This window comes from Anas acuta, chromosome 1, assembly GCF_963932015.1.
Source record: "Anas acuta chromosome 1, bAnaAcu1.1, whole genome shotgun sequence".
In the NCBI taxonomy this organism is placed as follows: Eukaryota; Metazoa; Chordata; class Aves; order Anseriformes; family Anatidae; genus Anas; species Anas acuta.
Window position 1 is genome coordinate 161,790,162 of NC_088979.1, and position 22,034 is coordinate 161,812,195.

At 39.5% G+C, this 22,034-nt stretch overlaps 1 protein-coding gene across 3 annotated transcripts in view; it reads left to right on the top strand.

Annotated features, from left to right (window-relative positions):
• The first annotated feature begins 1,714 nt into the window (after positions 1-1,714).
• The window catches only part of ATF7IP (activating transcription factor 7 interacting protein), a 104,632-nt gene continuing 84,312 nt past the window's right edge, over positions 1,715-22,034 (top strand). Inside the window, exon 1 of one of the 3 annotated variants that reach the window (XM_068668988.1) lies at positions 1,715-1,861. The gene's annotated coding sequence lies outside the window, so the exon portion shown is untranslated. Of the gene's footprint in view, positions 1,862-1,987; positions 2,206-18,829; positions 19,440-22,034 lie in introns of those variants that run through there. The other 2 variants (XM_068668990.1, XM_068668989.1) reach the window with 2 other exon arrangements.

The following is a 22,034-nucleotide window of genomic DNA, read 5'->3' on the forward strand; positions in this document are numbered from 1 at the left end:
ACCATGTTCTTTAGGGTGACAAAGCCTTCTTCCTCATTCTCCCTTTAGGCACAGGAAATGCACTGTCGTCAATAAAACACTATGGTGCTCTAAGGGTTTCCATACTGAAGCAGGAATGCCACCAGCAGTTATCCAAAGAGATTATTATACTAATACCCAGTCTTCTGAAGACATGCATCTTTTAGCCAAAAAGCTTTCACTCCTGATTGACTCTCAAAGGATGTATATGCATGGACCTGCTAAAGTGCTCACCAGTAGCAACATTTCAAGTTGAACAATAGGCAGGGTTAGTAACTACACACTTCTGGATAGTTCTAGCCTTTTCTTTCTGAAGTGCTTGCCTCTGTCTGCATGTAAAAGCACAGAAGATTCAACATTTTTCAAAGACTAGCTGTGACAGCTTAAGAAATTACTGTTTCAGGTGTCTGCCACACTTTTTGTTAGAAATTGTTGTGTCTGTACCAGAGATGGCAGACTAAGATGTACATTCACACTTCAGTGGTTCAAGTTCCAGGGTTAGTATACCTGAATAAAGCACTGCTGCAGATGTGTTTACACAAATTTATGGGCACGTGGATACATTTCTTTCTGCCATCTTGGCACTGTCAGTGGAAGCACTTAGCAGGGAGATTAGGCAAACCACCAGGAATGACAGCATCTTAAAATACTATCACTTAAACTGTCAAGCAAAGCTGATGAACATTTATAATGGCTGTGCCATAGATACTGTTTCACAACATAGAGGAATGCAGAACTGTGTTGGTCAGCCTTTTTTGTATATGACTGACAAAAATGTACTTCATATTTAGCATTCTCTTGAAACAGATGAAGTGAGATGCCATTTTCCACTGTTTTGTGCCTTCAGTAGGAAGAATGGGAGCTTTAGTGGCATTAACAGAGAGGGAATGGGACTCTCCATTACAGGGTTGGTAGATGACTGGTACTTGAGCCTCCACACTACCACTCAGGCAGTACGTAAACACTTATTCTGAAAACACTACAAGTTTTTCTACACCCTTGTACTTACCTAGGGATATAGCCACCGTTCTCTCCACTAGAACTGACTAGTGCCTTGGAATACAGACTAGCTCTTCACAAGTCACTTCTGCCTTTGGTTGAGAACAAAGCGTTGCAAGTCATGGCTGAAGCTAAAGCGTGTACTGAGCTCTGCCATCCTCTCCTGAGGTAGAAATGGAGGGCAGGTGGGAAATGGCTGCTTGTGGCTTTGTCCTGCAGGTCACCTGGGATAATCCACGTGCCTTAGATGGAGAGCAGCGCTTCTTGGTTGCTCGCCACTCTCGATACTCAAAGCTATTAAAAACCAACCAACCAACCCTCTGTGTTTTGGCCAGGCGCTGCCTGTAGTAGACAAAACTTGAAGTTACGTCCCAGAGAACCAAGGAACTGGAGTATGGCCCCCATAAGGATGCTCCAGTACAGACACTGCCACCAGTGCCACACCCGGTGGGTAACACCGGTTCCTTTCGGGGTAACCACCACAGCGCCCCCTGGCAGCGGCGGCCCCTGCGCGTTCCCGCCGGTAACCGCCCGCCAAGGGGCGGAGCCACGCGCTCATTTAAATACTGCCGGGGCTCATTTGCATGCCGCCAGCATGGCCGGCCCGGCGATTGGCCGGCTCCGAGGCAGCCCTGGCGGCCGGCCCCCGTGCCCGCGGAGGGGGCGGGGCCTGAAGGGAGAGGGGAGGGGACACGGGCCTGATTTGCATAACGGCCCGGCGCGCGCGCGGCGGGGGGAGGCGGTGTCGGTGCCCGGAGCGGGTTCCGATTTTGAATCTACGGCGGCAGCGGCGGAGGAGGCGGGCGCGGCGGCAGGGGGGCTCCCGCAGAACGCGGCGGCACAGGTACTGCGCGGCCCCGTGCGGGCGGCGGGGCGCGTGCCCGCGGCGGCCGGGCAGCGGCAGCACTTGGCGCGGAACGCTGCCCCCCGCTGTGGCGGCGGCGGCGGCAGTGCGCATGCTCCGGGGCTGCAGGGCTGCACAGGCGCCGCGCGGCGCAGCCGCTCGCCAGCGCAGCGCAGCTCCGCGCAGGCTGCATGGGAGCACGTGACGCGGCTCCAGTGCAGGCGGCGGCGGCGCGCATGCGCGGTGCTGTTTTCGCCCCGAGGTGGCGGCAGGTGGGGAGCGTGGCGCGGGGGCGCGCCTGGCGCCCTGCCCTGCGCGGCGGGGGCTCCTGCTGCGGCTCGCAGGTAGGGCTGGCGTGGGGCAGGGAGAGCGTGGGGCGCTGCGCCCGGTCGTGAGGTGCGGAGAGCTGGGGGACACCCCGCAGGAGCCGGAGCCCGAGCGCTGTCTGGGACGCGCCTTGGCGAGGTGTGGCGAGGTGGGGTGAGGGAGGGGTGGTGCGGTCTGCCCGCAGCAGGGAGGTGTTGGGGTGGTGGCAGCACGCCCTGCGCCTCGAAAGCACCGCCTGGCTCGCTGTGGGGACAGGGAGTGGCCGCCTGCACCTGCCAAATGGCCTCGAAAGAAGTTGGCGTCAATGCTGAGCGCGGCAGTGGAAGCACTGCTGTGGAAGCAGCGAGGAGGAAAACGCGTCTGGTGTTGCTGCGCGTGGGTGAGGTTTCAGTTTGAAGCTCCTGCAGCAAGTGGCCTCGCTCGTTTCCTGGAAATGCGCGTGTTTCAGTGAGGAAACTTAAAAAACAGGCCCGGTTGTGTATTAGTTATTCTTGTCATGTTCTCAGTGAACTTGGCCGGAGTTACCGCGTAAGGCTGCCACGTGGAAAATGGTGGAAGCGTAAGTTGTATACTGGTGTAAAGAACGCATGCCTGAACTTCTAACTTTCTTTGAGCTTAAACATTTAGTATATTGAAACTATTGATAGTCACTGCTGTGGTATTGGGCCTGTTTGAGGTATGGCATTCTTGATTGTTTAACCTTGACGAATATCCAATGGAAATGCTTCCATTAGAATATTTTGTTGCGTAGTAGTAACGGTGAAACGACTACAACATAGCGGTCACGCTGACGTTACAATATCGCAGATAGGCTTGTTGGATGGAAAAATTAGATGGAATTGATGATGGGGAAAAATATCCTCTTAAAATGAAGAGGTGAGATGCACGTTGCACAGCTCAAATGTTTTACACAAAAAAATTTGAGCTTAAAACAGCAGTTTTAATCAATCGTAGAAAAATAACACTTGCACATTTGGACGTCTTATTTAATATAAGTCCAAATGGCAGAAATAAGAGTATGTTAGTAGATATTATACTTGGTCAATATCCTTGATTGTACAAATAAATGCAGTATTATTATGAATAAATTATTGGAATTTGCATCTGCAAGATCACAGCCGAACAGTGGGCTCCTACAATATTTTCCCTTAAAAGTTTGAATGTATTTGGGGATATTAGTTGTTATACCAGTTTCTTCTAGTTAAAATTATTCCAGTTATAAATATTTTGTATATATATAAAAATACAGAAAGTGTACTTAATATCCATTTAAATCTGAAATTTAAAAGTTAAATATGAACTTGATACAGAGGTAAACTTAAAAGAATGTAAGAAATATGTAAGATTTTATGATTGGGTATTGTTTTGTGCAGTCCCAGGGGAAGGTATGAAAGAGGATATTGCCTTGAACATTAAGAATTTTTTGGAGGAGGAAAAATAAACAGAGAACTGCTATTTGATATGTGATCATGGATAGGCAATTTCTCACTTTTCAAATCAGTGAAATGGGGCTAATGGTGATTGTCAGGACCATCATAAAATAAAATCACTACTGCTTTCACGTGGACTTATGCTATTCATGAATCATGGCAATTAAACCCACTATTTATTACTCAAGATTGGCGGTTATGTTACTATTTTATATGCTTCAGAAGCATCAAATTAAATTCTTACATACGTGTAATCCAGAAAAGAATGGTATTGCTTATTTTGGATAGCAGTAAATTTTTAGATAAACAACAAATATTTAAAATACTGAAAATTTTGTCACTGTTTATAAGTAACTGCTCATTCTGTGTTATTTTTTCAAAGAATATCAAAAGGTCTTTATGTTCTCTTAATTATATTTTTATTTTAGCAGACTTATTATCTTGCTTAGAATAAAAGTATTCTCATCAGTTGCAACCTTGCCATCAAGTGTAGCAGTGCTGAACTGATGCTTCTGATAACGTAGCACAGTTCTGTGTTTGGCTGTATGAATTCATTTGACAGGACTATCTTGGATGTTGTATAGGCTTGAAACTGGTTGTGCTTAACAACTGTTTCATAGTAGGATGCACTACTTATATAGATCAATTAAAACAGACATTTTTATGCTGTTACTGACGGACCTCTTACATCTCATTTCCCATCCGTTAAGTCTGTTTTCAGTAAGATACTAATCCCAATAGACATTCATATATGCCATATTTTGTTGAAACCTCCTGCTTTAGCTTGCATTGTTATGCCCATTTCACATATGTAGAAGCTCAGCACAGCATCAATTATAGTATGTTATTTTTCTTGTAAAGGGTCTGTTGGTAATGCTTCCAGAACTTGGGATGCAAAGACAGGAAACATAGCCTCCTATAGACGAATGCATTCCCTCCCCCCACCAGGGAAGGTGATTTTGCTAGCCAACAGCCTGAACAACCTAGGAATAAAAATAATTTAATTCTAAATATTGATTTTTGCAGAATCTCTATAAAACAAACAGTTTAAAATGTTAAATGATTTTTAAAATCCTATTTTAGTAAGCAGTTTTAATTGGTAACTAAATCATAATTTTCAGTGTGCTTCATTCTGATTTTTGGAAGAAGACTTTTTTTTTGGTAGCAAATAGAATATACTTCCAAGGTGAAAAATGGTTAATTAAACCTGATGATATATTTTCCTTCCAAAACAAGAAAACATAAATTTCCCCGAATCTAAAATTTTTATAATAGCTAAAATATTAATGAGGTTCATCTGTACTTACTGCTGGGAATCTTATTTATGCCAAAAATCTCTTAGTTATGAAATGTAGACAGTAAGACCAAAAGATACTTGATTAGTATGTTGGTGTTAGCTTGCAACAATGTATTTTTTCCTATTTGCTCTCCACTTTGTGTTTTTCTATATTGTGTGCTAGTCATGTTTATATCATGAGGTCACTTCCACAATGAATTCAGTGATACAGATGTGAATCACAATTTTTTCTGAGAGATATTAGCTGAGGAAAATGAGTGGCGAGTTTTACAACCATTAAGGTTTGTGAATTTTATTTTTTTTTCTTTTCCCCAATATATTTTTATATGTTTCTCTTAAATGCAGTGAAATCTAAGATTGTTAATGTTTCTCAGCTGCAACCATGCCTGGACTATTTTATTACTCCTACTCAGTATGTGACATTACTGTGAGAGACTTATCTACACATACACAGCAACTGATAACTGCCCAACACAAATGATGTGTTCAGAATGTGTGTTTTTAAGTCAGGAATTTTAGTTATACTTGGTGCACCATACCCATATGAAAAAAATGCTCGTTTGTTTCTATCATACCTCAGGAAACAATGTTTATCAAGCTCCAGTGACTTACCTTACTGTTCTGCTGATATTTGGATAAGGTGATGGTGTTTTGTTTTTTTTTTTTAATAATTTTGATTTACTTATTTTTTGACAGCTCATTAAGAAGCAGAGAGAGAGGTTCTTCTCTAAAGCAATCTCTGTATACAAGTGGTTCTTGTTAAATTGGACAGTTATGGAGTGTCTTAATCTCTGCATAAAGTTCAGAAGAGAATTGTGTAATACTTCATATTTAAAATTCCTGCAGCTCAGTCCTTGCTTTGAATGTTAAAGCCTGGTGGCTGATTGCAAAGAAAGTAATTGTATAATATTTTAGCTTTAAGTTTTTCAGTCAGGACTATCAGGAGCATATATTTTTTGTCATTCTTTGAGTTCTGAGTATCTTTTCAAAATACAAATTTTCTGTAATATTCTGGAATCTTAATTCTCGTTCTTAGAGGTTTTATTTAGTGATTATAGTGTGTTCAGGTGTCTTACCTTTCTTATTATGTTTTCTTTTTTTTTTTTTTTTTTTCCTTTCTTTGCCTTCCTTTTCCACAGCAGCAAAGGGAATCAGGAAATCCTTGACTTTGTATAGGATGTTTTAGGTTTCTGGAAACATCTTATTATTCAAGCTCATTTTTAATCTACAGATCAAATAATAAAATGGAGTGTCATGAATTTTAGAGATCCAGTTTCTGTATTGGTACTTGTATCTACAGAATGCGTTAATAATTTATCTTAGAATGATAAGGACTGAGCTAAACCAATGTTTTTTTTTTATTTTTTTTTTACTTGACAGGGTATAAATAATTGAATTGTGATTTGGAAACATGAGTCTAGTTTTGTGTTTACTTCTGTTGCATATTCTGGCTCTAGTTAATATTGTAGTTTTTATTTCTGTTTGCTACTAATGGTCTGTTTTGACTATTCGAGTACATACAGTAAAACTATAAAATCCAAAATTGGACAGTAAAATTGCAGTTACACTTGAGTTTTACGTGGCTTTATTTATGTTTTCATCTGAGGCTACATTAGACGCTAAAAACAAAATGTTGTTAGTGAAAAATGAATGCTTGCATGAAATTTTTGTAAGTGCATAAAGGCTATTAAATGGTACTTGTGCCGTGCCACTAATAAAATACGTATTTAAAAAAATATATGTTTCTTAACCAAAAAATTGCAAAAAGTACATGACAAAAAATATTTTAATTGTCACAGTCCACAGGTTTTAGTTGAAACCTGCTCACTTCTAGTATGTTAGCCCAACTTCATGTGATTGTTGTCTGTCAATTGATCTACCCTCAAAAATTCTTGAAAGACTTGACTGTTGTCAATAAATCTGACAGTAGTAGGTCTCCAAGATAATTAATTCCACCAAGATTGTGAAAATAAGCAGCTGAGGTGAGGAGAGACTATCCCCAGTGATGTAAAAGGCATGGAGAACCTCACAGGAACACATTGTTTTGGGGTGATAAGTAGCTGGTCAGCCGGAACATAGGTACTGTCTGTGAAAGCAGTATGGAGGCTGTTGCATTAACATACAACTTCAGGCTGTATGGTACAGATGGTTGCCTGGTGTGGTAAGGCACCAATAATAACCTGGGGTTACTCTGATAAAAAGTAATAAGATAGTGTTTACAAATTTGCAGGAAATGTGGTTTTGTTTTTTTTCTGTTGCGTGCTCATTATCTTGTTTAGTATTACTGACATGTACTTCAAAAAATTGCCCGTGTTTGTAACAGCAGGTCTTCTCCCCTCATCTCTCCCCCGCCCTTTTTTTTTTAGTAATGATTCCTTGGTGTTGTAGCTAAAGGCATAATAGTAACTGTGGTATTAAATAAATGCGTGATCCTCAGTTGTTTGAAAGCTTTCATCGTGTCATTGTGGAGCAATTCAGAATACGGTGTATACATATGTGTTCATATAAATGCCCTTGATGTTCCTTTGTGATTTATGAGCAACTTAAACAACAACATTTAAAATAAATAAATAAATAAACACCCACTAGCTTTGCCCTTTACAATGTTTGATTTTGAGATGTGTATGTTATAAATGACTAAAAACTGTACTGGTGAGTATCAGCTTGTATTTCTTCCAGGAACAAACATCAAATCACAGGAGGTCTTAAGTAAATTAGGTGTCTGTGTGCAGGGTAATTCTTAATAACTTATTTATTAAGATACTTAGGTGTACCAGTACAGTTTACTTCTTGTGTTTAACCTTATGTTTTTAATACAGAAAAAAGTTTTTCTCTTCTAGATCCAGTTTCTTAAGATAATTTTAAGTAAACTCACACACTTAATGCAGAGGTAGATGAATGACATGAACAGAAGTATTTCATCTAGCTGTTAAAATAACCAGTGTATTTGCAATGCTCTGTCATTTTGTGCCATAAAGAAGCAATGTGTTTAATAATAACAAAAAAAAGACACCTGCCATGACAGGAAGTTCCTTCCACAGTTGACTCAAAACCTATTAATAAGAAGCAGTGTGGCCAGCAGGTCTAGGGAAGTGATTGTCCCCCTGTACTCAGCTCTGGTGAGGCTGTACCTTGAGTACTGTGTTCGGTTTTGGGCCCCTCGCTACAAGAAGGACATCAAGGTGCTTGAGCAAGCCTAGAGAAGGGCAGTGAAGCTGGTGAGGGGTCTGAAGAACAAGTGTTACAAGGAGCGGCTGAGGGAGCTGGGATTGTTCAGCCTGGAGAAAAGGAGGCTCAGGGGAGACGTTATTGCTCTCTATAGGTACATTAAAGGAGGCTGTAGCGAGGTGGGGGTTGGTCTATTCTCCCACGTCCCTGGTGACAGGACGAGGGGGAATGGGCTAAAGTTGCAACAGGGGTGTTTTAGGTTGGATGTTAGGAAGAACTTCTTTACTGAGAGGGTTGTTAGGCATTGGAAAGGGCTGCCCAGGGAAGTGGTTGAGTCACCATCCCTGGAGGTCTTTAAAAGATGTTGAGATGTAGAGCTTAGTGATACAGTTTAGTGGAGGACTTGTTGGTATTGGGTCAGAGGTTGGACTAGGTGATCTTAGAGGTCTCTTCCAACCTAGATGATTCTGTGATTTTATTGCAGTTTCCACAAGGCACTTTTACATAAACGTTGCGCACTGATTGCTTTTTTTTTTTTTGAAGAGCATTTCAAAGTGTTTTTAGAAAACTAGCACATTGGCATACACACTTGCTGACTACGTTAACAGTTTCCTTCATTGGTCCTACCATCAAGTGGTTTGGACGTGCAGGAAGAACATGGGTGTCACGCAAACTTTGACTTTTCATGACTCTAGTGTTCCTTGTATTATGGTTGTCATGGATTTCACCCTTCTCCCCCGGGCAAACAGTAGTTAAAGTAAGTTTAATCTACCAAGTTCTTTCAGTTATGTGTGTTTTTTTTTTTCTTGTGTTAGTCTACTTGAGTGTGTAAATACAGGCATAAGGGAGGGTTTCAGTAGATGGTCCACTGAAACTTTAAATCACATGCATACTTCACTAAGTGGAGGAATTGTTTTGTTCACTTAATAAAGATACTACTCAAAAGAAGAAGGTAAATAATATGGCTGAGGTGTGTTTTGTGCCCAGAGAAGTGTGGATTATATGTAGTAGACTGATCTTTAGATCTACAACGTCAGCAAAACAAATGTTTTTGTGCTTTGGCTTTTTTTTTTCCTGACATTATAATGTGAAAACTTAAAACCCTGTCTGAAAATCTGTAATTTTCTGCCTTGTCAATTGATTCTTTAGGGTTGGAGCCACAGTATAAAATCTGACCCTACATAATGGCAGACAGGGACATGTCTGCTTGTATTACTTCCGTGTAAGGAAGGAAACAGGGAAATGACAGGCTACAGTTCTGAGTTTCCTGTTTGATGTTCATGAGAAGGTTGGAAAAGGGAAGCTCCGTTTTAGGAATTAACCTGTGACTAGAATAATTGAACTTGCTGGAATAGTACTTTAGTGGGTTGGCTTGTCATTAAAAGAGGGCAGAGTTAAGGATGTTAGGAGTTTTTATTGTGTGTGTAAGAGAAATGTAAACATACGAGGTAACTGAAGTTAAAATTCCATTTTGAATCTTTTTAAAAACGCCTGATTTCCACATTTATTTCTGAGTATTGGAGAACCTGTATAAATGCTACCCTAAGTAGCAATAAGAAGTGGCAATCTCACACTTACATAGCAGTTCTGCATTACTATAGGGTCACTTCATGGTTCCTCAACCAAAATATTCACAAATGAGTTATTAAGATCTCAATTTGATGTTTAATTAAATATCTGGTCTTATTTTACTATTCAATTTGGCTAGTATTTTTAAATAATTAGCACGCTTGTGCAGTTAAGTATGCTGAAATGAAGTCTGAGTATATGCGTATGGTTCCTTAGCATTTGGTTAGATTTCTTGAGACTGGGTGTCTGCATTAACTTGTCAGCACCTCTGTGTTCATGAAGTTTTCTGATGAGGTGATTGACTGCATGCAGCATGTGATGTGAGCTCTGTTTTCTATGGGTCAGAGGAAGTGTTCTCTCGCTCCTTATTTTTATCTTTTTCAAATAGGCCAAAGGAGTTTTGCCTATACAAACCTATTTAAGTTACTGAGTTTCCATATAGAGAGCTCCAGGACCAAATGTCAGAGTACTGTACAAGTGTAGCTCTTGGGTTCCAGTGGAGACCCCCCTTAGGTTTATGTTGAACTTGTAGGAGTGGAGATCAGAACTCAAATTTTGATCTAGGAGTGTTGTGGATGTGCTCATTGTAGAATTCTATTTAAAACATTTGTTACTGTGGAAATCAAAATGAATGTATTTGTCATAACGGAAATACTAAGTTTGAGTTTCGAAACGTTAGAACTTACTGCAAATCATTGTAAGGTGAAGACACTTTATGTATAAAGTTCAGAGTAAACAACTTGGGGTTATAACTGGTTATTCAAAAATACTTGTTTTTCGAATTTGTTGTGAAGTTCATTTTGATGTTGTAATGGATCTTGACCAAAAAAAGCTTCAGTGTAGTAGTTAATTTTCAAGTGTCTGGTGTGTAATGAAATTGTGCCCCAGTCCTCAAAATTTTGCTTAAGAGACCGGTCTTTTGGGCACTTGAACTTAAAGCATACTTTAATTTAATCCTTTGAATATAATAATTAATGTAGCTTACTATAGTTATGAGATGTTCTCTCCCTTGTGTTGCAAACCATGCTTTTTCTTTTGTCCTTGTATTAGCCAGGTGGTGCATTCAAACATACTAAGTTTGAAATACTAGTGCAGATGAGCGCATCAGACAACTACTGCTGGCATGATTAATCAGTCCTGAAATAACCAGCTACAACTGGCAACAGATACATGCACAGTTACATAAGTTTAGATATTTTAATAGGAGAATGGATGGAGGGCACGTTCTATTTTCCTAACCTTTACAAAAAAATAATAATAATCAACATTCATTTCCTTCAAGATAGCCCCATCTGCTCTTGCAGTTGTGTTAAAATAGCTGTATTTGCATTTTCTAGAGGACAGGTTACATGATGCAGCAAGGCAGATACAGCAGTGCTCCCTCCAGATCTGATGCACTGTTGTTGCCTGTATGACAGCAGACAATTGGCATTAATGAAAAAACCTAAAGGGGAACCTTATTAGCTTAACTTCAGCTTGCATTCAAATTGTGTTTTCATCTGGCATTCCACTTCCCACTCCTATGCCCACCCCCCACCAGGTTCCCAAATCAGTTCTTTAAGGACAAACTTGTTAGCATTTAAAAAACAAAAACATTAAAAAATATAGTAAAAATTGCTGAAGGGATTCTAGATCTTTGGGGAGGGTGAACGTGTATACTGTATGACGTAAAGAATTAGATATGTGGTTTCTGTGGTGACTGAAGTTCATGAGTGTTCTTGAGTTACGGGGTTTTCTAGCTTCCTTATTTCTAAAGCAAACTGTCTTTACTTGGGAAAAACAAAAAAATAAACAACTTTTATTGGACAACTAATATTTCAAATTTCAAATTTAACAATACTTTATCTTTTGAAACAGAGGTACGGATATCGTTTGGTATTTGTTGTTGCTTTTGTTTTATTTAAAGGATTGAAATGAGGCTGCTCTTGAAAAGTATGCCATAGTGTTTGTCAGTTCTAGGCATGAAGTGGCTCTATCTATGGCTGTTAATATGTGAAGTGGAATCCAAACTGCCTGGAGTTAGGGAGGATTTGAAGTATGCGATACAAATCCTAACTGCAGGCCTAGCAAGGCTGCCTCTCTTAATATCTAGTGGGTTTTGGTTTATTTTCTGTTCTCTTTGCAGCTACTCAGAACACCACTGGCAATGTTGCATCCATGCGTTAACCATTTTCTGCCTAAAAACCCATTTCTCTGGCCCTCCTCTCCCTGTGCCGTTTGTGTGGCAAAGAGGGAGGTGCTCTGCTGTATAAATGTTTTATCCACTGCTGAGTTGTCACTGAATGGCTGGTCTTGAGTGCACAGTGCAGCCATCTTAATCATGCTTTCAGTGCAGCTGAGACAGTGCAGTTTCAAAATGGCTGCCGAGGTGTTCTTCATTGCAGCAGTTTAGCTTGACTGTATGCAAATGAGCAGAGCTGTTGGCACCACACGCTTCAGAACTTGGAGGTAAGCACTAGCTCTGCTTTGCTGAGAAACAATTACAAATTTTAAACAATTACAAATTTTGTTCAATCAAAATGCTAGAATTTTAACCTGTATAAAATACCTTAAAGTATTGGTGTTGTTTTTTTTTTTTTGTCAGCAGGAGGGCGTGGTTTCCCCCTCCCCCCCCCCCCTTCCCTGAATTAATTCACAGACCTCTATCCTTTCTCAGTTACAGGGTAGATTGGGTGGGACAGGAGGGGTCAGAGGTCATACCCGCATGTCTTGTTAAACAAATGATTTAATTTTGGCTCCCTTCCTTACCAGGCCAGCTCTTACTTCATGCTGCCCTTTCTCAAAAATTTGTCTTGTGGTTTAACTAACACCTAAAATAAATTCTTTATGAATTTAATTACACTCTTGTAATTGAGTGGCTAAATTTACATTTGATATCATATTTTCAACATGTTATTTTTTTTCCCCCTATGTTAAATGAGAACTACAAAACCTGAGTAAATACATTTGAATAGTGATGATAATGTAAATGTTAACCATTTTGCAGGTACCAGTTATTTGCTATTCAACAATCATAGTACCATAAGTCCTTTAGAAGTACTGCAAAAGATAAAAGAACAATTTAACTTGAAACTTTCACTTTATTTCTTAGGTGAAATATGAGTTTCAAAATGCTGGTGGCTTCATGTGACTTAGGCATTTCCTGTGCATGTTACTGGTTAAAGGCAGCCTAGCTATTTGTCATGCTTGACGCCCATTAAAAGGTTGTTGGTAGGTGGTGTTGTCCAGGGGCATGAAGCTGGGAGAAAAGCAGTGCTCAGATTTTTTTTCCATTGGGGAGGGGGAAGAGGTTAAGACATTTTTCCTCATGACTTATCTTCTTTTTTGGAGTTTGTCTTAAATATCTAACTAAGATCTCAATGGGGTCTTAAGCTAGACACATGTTAATTTTACAGTAATTATATAAGGAGTTATTTGAAGGTCTCCACAAACATATTAGGAGCAGCAGAAGAGCTGGATAACTCATCAGTATATAGTTAATAATATTTTCCTGTCTGAAGCTGAACTTAGTGCAACAGTTGTGAAAGTCTATAATAAATGCCTGAAAGTTTACTTCTTCCTCGGTATTTTTTTGCACATTGACCTGGTGTTTTTAGCATATTCTGTAACAAAACACTTGGTGGTTAAATTAGTCTTTAAATATTTGCTGGTATAAATCTTCTAGTGGTAATGGCAGTACACTCTTCTGAAGAAACAAAGTATTTTGAGCAGATAGTGCACATCAGGTTCTCAGGAGATGATGTTGCATGTTTACCTGTGTATTTGGTGTAAGAAATAATAAAGAACTCAGTGAAAATCAGTAATTTAAGGCTAGGTTGATTGTTGACTTCAGCTAACTGTAAATCTGTAAGTGGTCACAGGCTCTCCATGCATTAGGGTAACAAGTCAGTGATAGAAATAATGCAAATGTACAATCACAGGTGATGCTGAAATGCAGTTAGGTAGGTAGTCTTATTACTTATTTATTGCTAGTGGAATTTTGTTCAGTGGTCTTGACTTAAGGCAGGTTTTACATCATAGTCATTTTTCTTGGTTAAGAAGGTAGGTAGGTAAGACACTGCAATCAGTTACGCACTTCCAAATGTCTGAAAAGTTGGACAACAAATTCTACTTATTTCGCTAAAGCGTACCTCATTTAATAAATGTATACTTATAATGTAAGGAGATTTCCTGCTTCCCATCCCCCAAACAATCTTTCTGACTTCTTACAAGATACTGAGTCAAGTCATCCTGACCCCTGTCCTAAAAATGATTACAGAGGTTTGTTTATACGGTTTTAGTCAGTTATTGTTGCTGATTAATTCCAGATGTTAATAAACCATTGTTTGAAGCAAGGAAAAATAATTTATCATAAGACAGCTGAAGTCCTACTCAGTAGTCACTGAAGGGAATGAAATTTTGTCTAAAACATATGTTACCATACATACATGTGAAAACTGTCAAACAGTATTGATTCTGCTGTTTTTTGTTAACCCCTCTTTATGGGAACATGAAAAGGGAAAGTGACATATTTTTTGACATTCACTGTAAGGAGTAGTTCTTCAGATGTATTAGATTTGAGTACAATAACTTACATGTACACTGTGTCTTTCTTTCACACAATTATTTTTGTGCCTTTTTTGGTACAAAAAAAAAAAAAAAAAAAAAAAACTTTCTGTGAGCTAAGTAAGCTTATTCCCATTTTACAGAAAGCATGATGCCCAGAGAGATTGCCAGGGTTCAGAGAAAAGCTCCCCTTGGCTCTACAGTGTTTGCCTTTTCCTTTGTTCTTTGGTTTACTTTATAACAGGCCATTTTGAAAAACATCATTCTTGGAAGTGCTGTAGGATATGACTGGGAGGCATAGAGTGTTTCTGTTGTAGTGAGATGTGTGGAGGTGTGATGCGATTGGGGTTTTTTGTTTGGATGGTTTTCTTTTTTTTCCTTCCCTAAAGTGGGCATTGGAATGCATAAAGTATGGTGGGTTTTGAAACCTGTGTTAACATGGAACACATTCCTGTTCCAGAAGTCCAAGTATACAGTAATGGTTGGTGTGCAGAATACACTAGTAGCTGTCACTACGACTTTACCTCTCTCCAACGTTGTTAATAGTTGCCTTTTTGACTACTGAAGAACAAACAAAAAACATTTGATTTACTTGCATGTGAACACTGCACTCTAAAGAGTACAAAGATGCACATTTATTAAATATTTGAATTATATGTGCATGACCTAAATTAGAAACAGTTGTGTGTAATGAATTATCAACTTAACTAAATTGATTGCTGTGCATTTTAAATGTGAGATGTGTCGTCAGATTCTCCACTTTGGAGACCTGCTGCATTCTAGAATAATTAGTTTTGCAGTGCTGATACCTGAAGGGTAGGCTTTCAGAAATAAACTCCAAATAGGGTAGCAGTGTCAAATATACGTGAATTTCCAAGAGAAATGTGCAACACTGAAGGAGTTTATAATTTTTTTTTCCTAGTGGTGTATTCAAGAAAACTATTCTACTTTTCCATTTGTGCTTCATATAGCAAACAAACATACGATTGCTTCCTAAATTGTAGCAGTTTGGAACCATCCTAACATGGCTTGATTATTTTCTGTGTTCTTAAAACTCAAAATTGTCTGAATTTGCACAGCTGCGTCTTCTATTTGAGAAGATATTCTGGGGGAAAACAATCTCAGGCAGGATTCAAACCAAACTGGAATGGATTGCTGAATTAATGCAATACTCTTTAATCTATGCAAATCACTTTCAAACAGCAGACTTGATTGGTTCTTTCAGTAGTAGAACTAAATGGTTGTGGAGCACTAAAAACTGTTTTGAATCTTAAATACTTAATCACATCATGATTATTCTGCAACAGTTAAAATTCAAGTTTATTTTTAGCTGTAAAATTTACTATGGTTTTCTCCAGATTTTAGTGTCTTTAAAGATTATGAGTTAAACAAGTATGTATTTTCTTTTTTCCTGCATCATCTTGCATGTTTAGGCCTTTAGGTTTTTCAGTATTCAGTAAATAAGTTTAAAAAAAAAAAAAAATCATGTAAATTTGAGTAAAATTGACTTTTTCTTCTCTGTGGTTGCTAAGGAGTCAACCAGTATTTTACTTTTCTGAAGCAAAGGGAGCACATTTTACTGTGGTGCAGCCTGTATGTTTCTTGTTTTAAGTGTTTTCTAACCCCTTTTATATAGTAGGAAAACAGATACAACTAGTGTTAGTCCTGCCTTTCCTGCTCCTTCTATTGCTACAGGCTTCTGCTGTAAAATATCTTGAAGTAAAACCGTGCTGGTTAAGATAAGCATGTGATTTGACAGACTGTTATGTATTACAGCAATGAGTATGATTTGCTGTGCTGTCCAAAGACTAACTCAAGAAGAGCTAGGGAACTACCAGGTTTCTGGCTGTTACAGGAACGACTTGTTCAGTTTCATACTTTGGGGGGAAAAAAAGGCAAAGTCAGAGGGAAAAGCAATGTTTTGGGCTGCATGTATACTGCCTGAAGAGTTTTCCCTTGTTCCGTGACTTTTTTCCCACTTACTTTTCTTTTGAGCTACTAAAGACAGGTTTCATCATTATATTTTTTACTATTTTTAAGACTAATTTTTGCCTATGAAATGCTTGCACAAATCATTTTGTAGCAGACTTTTTTCTGTACCTTTCTATTCTGAGATGTATCAACTATGACATTTAAAACGAGGATATTGTCTACCATATTTACCAACTGAAAGCATACAGCTAATAATAATTACTTTGAAGACAACTGGCCTTAATACTTTTGACTGTAACATCTGCTCTTTGAGAACGCAAAGTAGTAGAAACTTTTTAATATACTGTATTGAATGTAGGAAAAAAAAGTCTTTTATTAGTTATGTATTTTGTAATGGCAATCCATGGAGAATGGAAGGGACTATGATAATGGTTTTTCTCCAGTGTTACTCTGACACTCGAAACCAGCAGCACCACCAAAGCCACCCTCTGTCTTTGGAAGGCCCTAAGATGGCGGCCGTGCAGCCTCTGTGGCCCGTGAGGCACAGCGGGGCCCTGCGAGCCCTCTGCCCTGCTGCTGGCAGCCTGCCTGCGTACTTCTGGACGATGACCCCGCTGTGTGTTAACGCGCTGCGTCTGAAAATTGCCTCTGCCCCAGCTGGCTGCGCAACAAGAAGGCAGAGCAGCGGGAGTGGGTGTGACGTCACTCGGAAGGTTCTGGAAGCAGGGTGGTGCCGCCTCCAGGCAGCAGCTGGAGAACCCGGCCGCGGGGCTGCCTGCAAGCTCCGGCCCGGATTTCCCTGAGTGGATTGGAGTGGAGACAAGCAATGCTCTGAGTCAAGGATCTGGCTTTATACTGTCTCTTTCAGTGTTGAGGATGGTAGTGTTGTGCTGGAATATGTGCGTAAGGCAGTAGAGCTGGTGTGTGTGTGTAACTGCATGTAGGCAACGCGAGGCTCAGATTTTGCCTGTGTGTTTTTTAAGGCAGCATTGGTGCCTTTTATTTCCAAGGACTGAGCCTGTTCAGCTGATGACTCATTCTGCAAATGACAAAAGCATCACTGAAAGATGTATTCTGCGCAATGCTTAAATGTGCTAATGTACACAAATCTGTCTGAAAGTAATATAAATCAAAAGATGCATGTGAAATAATAGATGAGAAACACCAGATCACTTACATGGTTAATGGCTGTTACTGTAATGTGACAGTAATTGTGGGAAAATAAAAGTTGTTCCTTTGCACATCTCTTCAGGTTTTTGGATACAACATCTAAGCCTGAAATGTAACAACCAAAGAATAATAATTTGCATTACTAAATACTTTGACATGAAGTTGGAGTGTTTGTGATGTTATGATAATCAAACTGCATTATGCTGAAATAACCTAGAACCAGCCATACAGCAAATTGTAATTCCACAGTGGAAAAGGGACATTCAAAGTAATTGGATTATGTATATATCCCTGGCACTGTTAGCATCCTGGAGAGAAGCAATGTGGGCAACAAAAGAGGCCAAGAGCACAAAGCAGGCTTTCCTGGTCCTGAGGTGGCTCTGCTTTTGTCCTACTCAAATTGTCAGGCATTTGTCTCCATCATTTCCCTCTTCCCTGTATATGCCACTGAATGGTGCAATGCTGCAAGTACAGCAGTGTTGCTAAGTGCATAGCCCAACACTATTGTGGTTTAACATAATTTTTTTTTCAGGGTTTGCAAATTCATATTTATAAGCAATATAATAAATGGTATATTTATTTGCCTTGAGTTGTGCTAGGAGTTTCTCATAAGGCTACACATGTGGAGGGGAAGGTATTGGAGAATGATTCATCTTTTACATAAACACATTTAATAGTAAGGAAAGCCTGGTTTAGTTTTTATTTTTTTCCCAGTAAGTAAGGTGAGTTTTAGAGTAGGCATTTGTAAAATATAACTTATTTGTTAAAGTAAAAGGGTTTATGACTGGAAGTGAAAAAGGCAAGAATTAAGAAATTAACTATTTGAAGTTGGAGCAACGCTGAAATCCAAGCTGCTCTCTCTACCTGTCACTATACCCTTTTAGGTAGTTGGAGAGAGAGCCCACAGCTCCACCTGCCCGGGGAAGGGGGATGGGCCGGGGGTGAGTGAAGTATTAACAGTAAATTAACGAAATGGCCAGGCACATTACCTGTTGTCAATAGGTTAAAACCGAATTGCTCTACTTTGAAGGCTACAGTTCCTTGTTATTGGTAGGCTGTGAATTATTGGAAATACCAGTTACAGAGAAGCTGATTGCATATGCATAGCCATTTATTCAGCGTTATGCAAATCACTATAAAACACTTACCAAAACCTTCCTGACCAGTGCAGCATTTTGCAGTTCTGCTAGGAACCTGTTTTCAAGGGGGCATTTCTTTTGCAGAGACCACAGACAGTTTTTATAAACACTGAGATTACCACTTGACTTCTGGTGTGGCTCTGGACTGTTAGTAAGCAGATAGGGTAGCCTCCATATTCTAGAACTCGTGGCTGTCTCTGGGGGCCCTGGGGGGAGCGAGGGGGGTGGGGGGGGGGGCGAGCCTTGCCTGGCAGCATCTTGCTGCAGCTCCCTCTTGAACTGGGGCCCCCTTTATGTAAATTTTCACTGGCGCCAGCTAGCTGTAACTGCAGTCTGTCTCTGCCTCGGCAGCAAGGAACATGTGTCCTGGAGTTTCCTTTGCAGGGATTGCAGGAGCAGTTTGGTTTCTGGGCAAAGCAAGCCACACCGGTGAATTTGGAAAGGCATACAAGGTAATCTCGGTGTGGTTAGATTGCTAGTGTGTCAAAACACGGCGGAGATTTTCAGCTTGCTTCTTGGTTTTAGTGTGCTGTCTTATGCTGAGCTGTAATAAATTTATGCTTGTTGGTACTACCGTGTGGTATGTGGGAGGTACCTCGCTGCACATAGTTGCTGCAGTGCTAAATAGTTGGCAGCACAGAAGGCAGCACAAAGAGTTCCGATTGTGGACACTTGCAGTTGCAACGTTCCCTTGGAGGCTGTGGCATGCTCAGTGAGCTGCAGTGACACTCCTGACACCTTCATTCACTTGTGTGTGGGAGTGGGAGTTCCTGTGCGCTGCAACAAGCTGCTCTAGGCTACTGGCTGGGAGGTACAACAGCATAGCTCAGGCTGGATGGAAAATAGTACTTATGCTGCTGTGTAAACAAAACAAGATCTGAGTATCAAGATGGCTGACCTGGAAGCCTACTTGTAGCTCATGCTACTTATGCAAATGAGCTGCATGTCAGTGGCTTTCCCACAGGAGGAAGTTCATTTGGCACGTGTCAAGTTCTCGTCAGGTAAGAGAAGCAACTCATTTTCTGCATTAATGTTTCCAAGGCCTTTGAAGTTATTTTTTTCCACTTAGGTGCCCAGCCCCCACCTTGGCAATGTACCAGTTGTATTGCATTCAAATTGAAGAGGCATTTTTTGGGAAGCCTGGAAGTCACTTCTTGATGTAATTATTTGGAGTCACTGTCATTGGAGGGAATGTTAACTAACAACTATTGTAAAATGTTTGCATAGGTTAAATTGAAGACTTTAAAAATACTAGTGTTCTAGTATTAGAGTGTTCTTTTTGCTATTGTTGATACTTTTTTTTTTTTTGATTGTAACCCCCCACTCTTCTGCTACTGTGTATTTTTGTCTCTGTAGCAACACCAGTTGATGCAAATGGAGGCATAGCACTACTGTGAGCCCACCCCTAAAAGGGTGCAAAATTAAGAAGGTATACCAGTGGTGTGGTTTTCTTTTGGTTTGTGTGGGTTTGGATTTTTTTTTTTTTTGGCTTCACGGTATTGTAAAGGAACTTAATTATCCTGGTTGTGGTTTAAACAATCATTTTTTTGAGGTGGTAAAGCTGTTCAAAATACTGGATGCTGAACTGTTAACCATGTATCTTTTAGTATAAATGCGCATTCACAAGTGCTTTTATGTGAATTTTTAAAAGGTGTTATTTGTAAATAGGAAGCAAATGAGAATATCTGATCTGACCCCTCAGATAAATCTCAGAAGATATTAAGCTTGTTAAAATAGCAAATTTTAACGAAATGACAGTATTGCTAATTTCATAACATACTGTGCTGTAGTTATGCATGCAGTAACATGAAAGGAATGTGTTGAGCAGATGTGCTGGTTCTGCACTAGTGTATTTGCATTGTTGCCATGTTATAGCCCCAAAAATTTGGGACAGAGTGGGAGACAGGAAAGTGGAGACAGTAAAAGAAAATGACTGGATTTGGGATGTCTCTAAGCTAAACAAAATAAAGACTTGGAGATGCATGAACAGGCCAAGCAATACATGGAAAGAATGATCTCCTGTAAAGGTAAATGGCAGCTAAAGATAGGGATATATAAGTGGCAGTAGACAGGAGGTGGGTCAAGATGGAAAACTGAGATTAATCAAAGTGAAACTAAAAAGGTAGAGGGTCAAAGTAGGCAGGCAGACTACTTGAACTTAAAATGAGGAACTGATAGAGACTACAAATATTAAAGCTGCTCTGAAATGGCCTTTGAATTAAGGCCAAGAGAAAAGGTATAAATATGCTAGGAAAGAGCTACAGCTGGTTGATATTGAGAAAAGTCAATGATAATAGACAAAGGTATTGATACGACAGTGTAAAACACTGCATGCCAACAACTTGGGCCAAAATTTTTCCTTGTATTTAATTACACATTTCCTTTGAAATGTGTTAATAACTGTTTTCTTTAGTGGTAACTTAAGATTTGATATGGGATGCAGTTTTGCTTGTTTGCATGCATATCCAGACTAAAACAAAATGCAATAAAATGGTGTGTATGTGCACATACACGTATGTATCAGAAAGTACATAAATAGGTATGTGGTGGATTTCTCCAAGTAAATTACACTAGCAATCACAGTTAACTGTTTTAGAGGTTGTACATAAAAGGCAAATTCTGTTAAAATCTCTTTTCCTTTTACTGCGGTGTGACAGAAGCAATTCAGGGCCCTTTCCTCATTTTCTGTATGGAGCACAAGTTTGAGGATGGTAGAGGGGAAAAATGGCATTGTGGGCCATGAAGAATCTAGAAAACTGATTATCTGCGAAGAAAATCTTGACTAATATGGCAAATGATAACAAAGGTGGGGTTGCTAGGATTCTTTCTTCACTTTTATTAGTCATGTTGGTGACAATAGTACCATGGTTTTTAGTGAAGTGGAAAGGACAGGATATTACAGTGACTACTTTTGTTTGTTCTTTAGGTAGAAGTGGGGTGGGTGAGTATCTTGCAGGTGACTAAGGTATTTAATCTAGAAGTTACAACAGAAGAGTCCATGACAGACATTTCTAAGCAGAAGCTATTAACAGGTCTTCGTAACTTGCACCCAGGAGGTCTATTAAATAATTAAAAAATGGCTGAAAATATTTTTTCATCTGAGGTGTGTTGTCCCACACCAGTAACTCTTAAAATACAAAAGAAATTCCTGAAGTCCTGGAAGACTGCTTGCTTAAAAAAGCTCAGGAATGATGACCTAAATAAAAAATTCAGGAAATGAAGAGGAAAAAAAATGCCAAAAAAGCTTAATGGAAATATATATTTTTAAAAGAAAAATACTAAATATGGAAGTAAAATTATATCTAGAATAATACTATATTTGTTTTAGAACACAGTTGTTTGGCATACGCACTCAGTATGTGTAATGCAGTTATGCCTTGCTGCAGCCTTCTTAGGGAAAACAAAAAAGCACCTGTACCATGTAAATTGAATACCTTCTTAAAAGCTTGAAGGGGTGGAAGACTGACAAAGGTGTTACTGAAAGAAGCATGTTCCAAGTCAAGCTTCTTTATGAAGGGTACTGTAAAGAAGTTCTTTTAATTTGTATATGACAAAAAAGAATGGAATCACCTGGGTCACTTGTTCAGTGGGACATG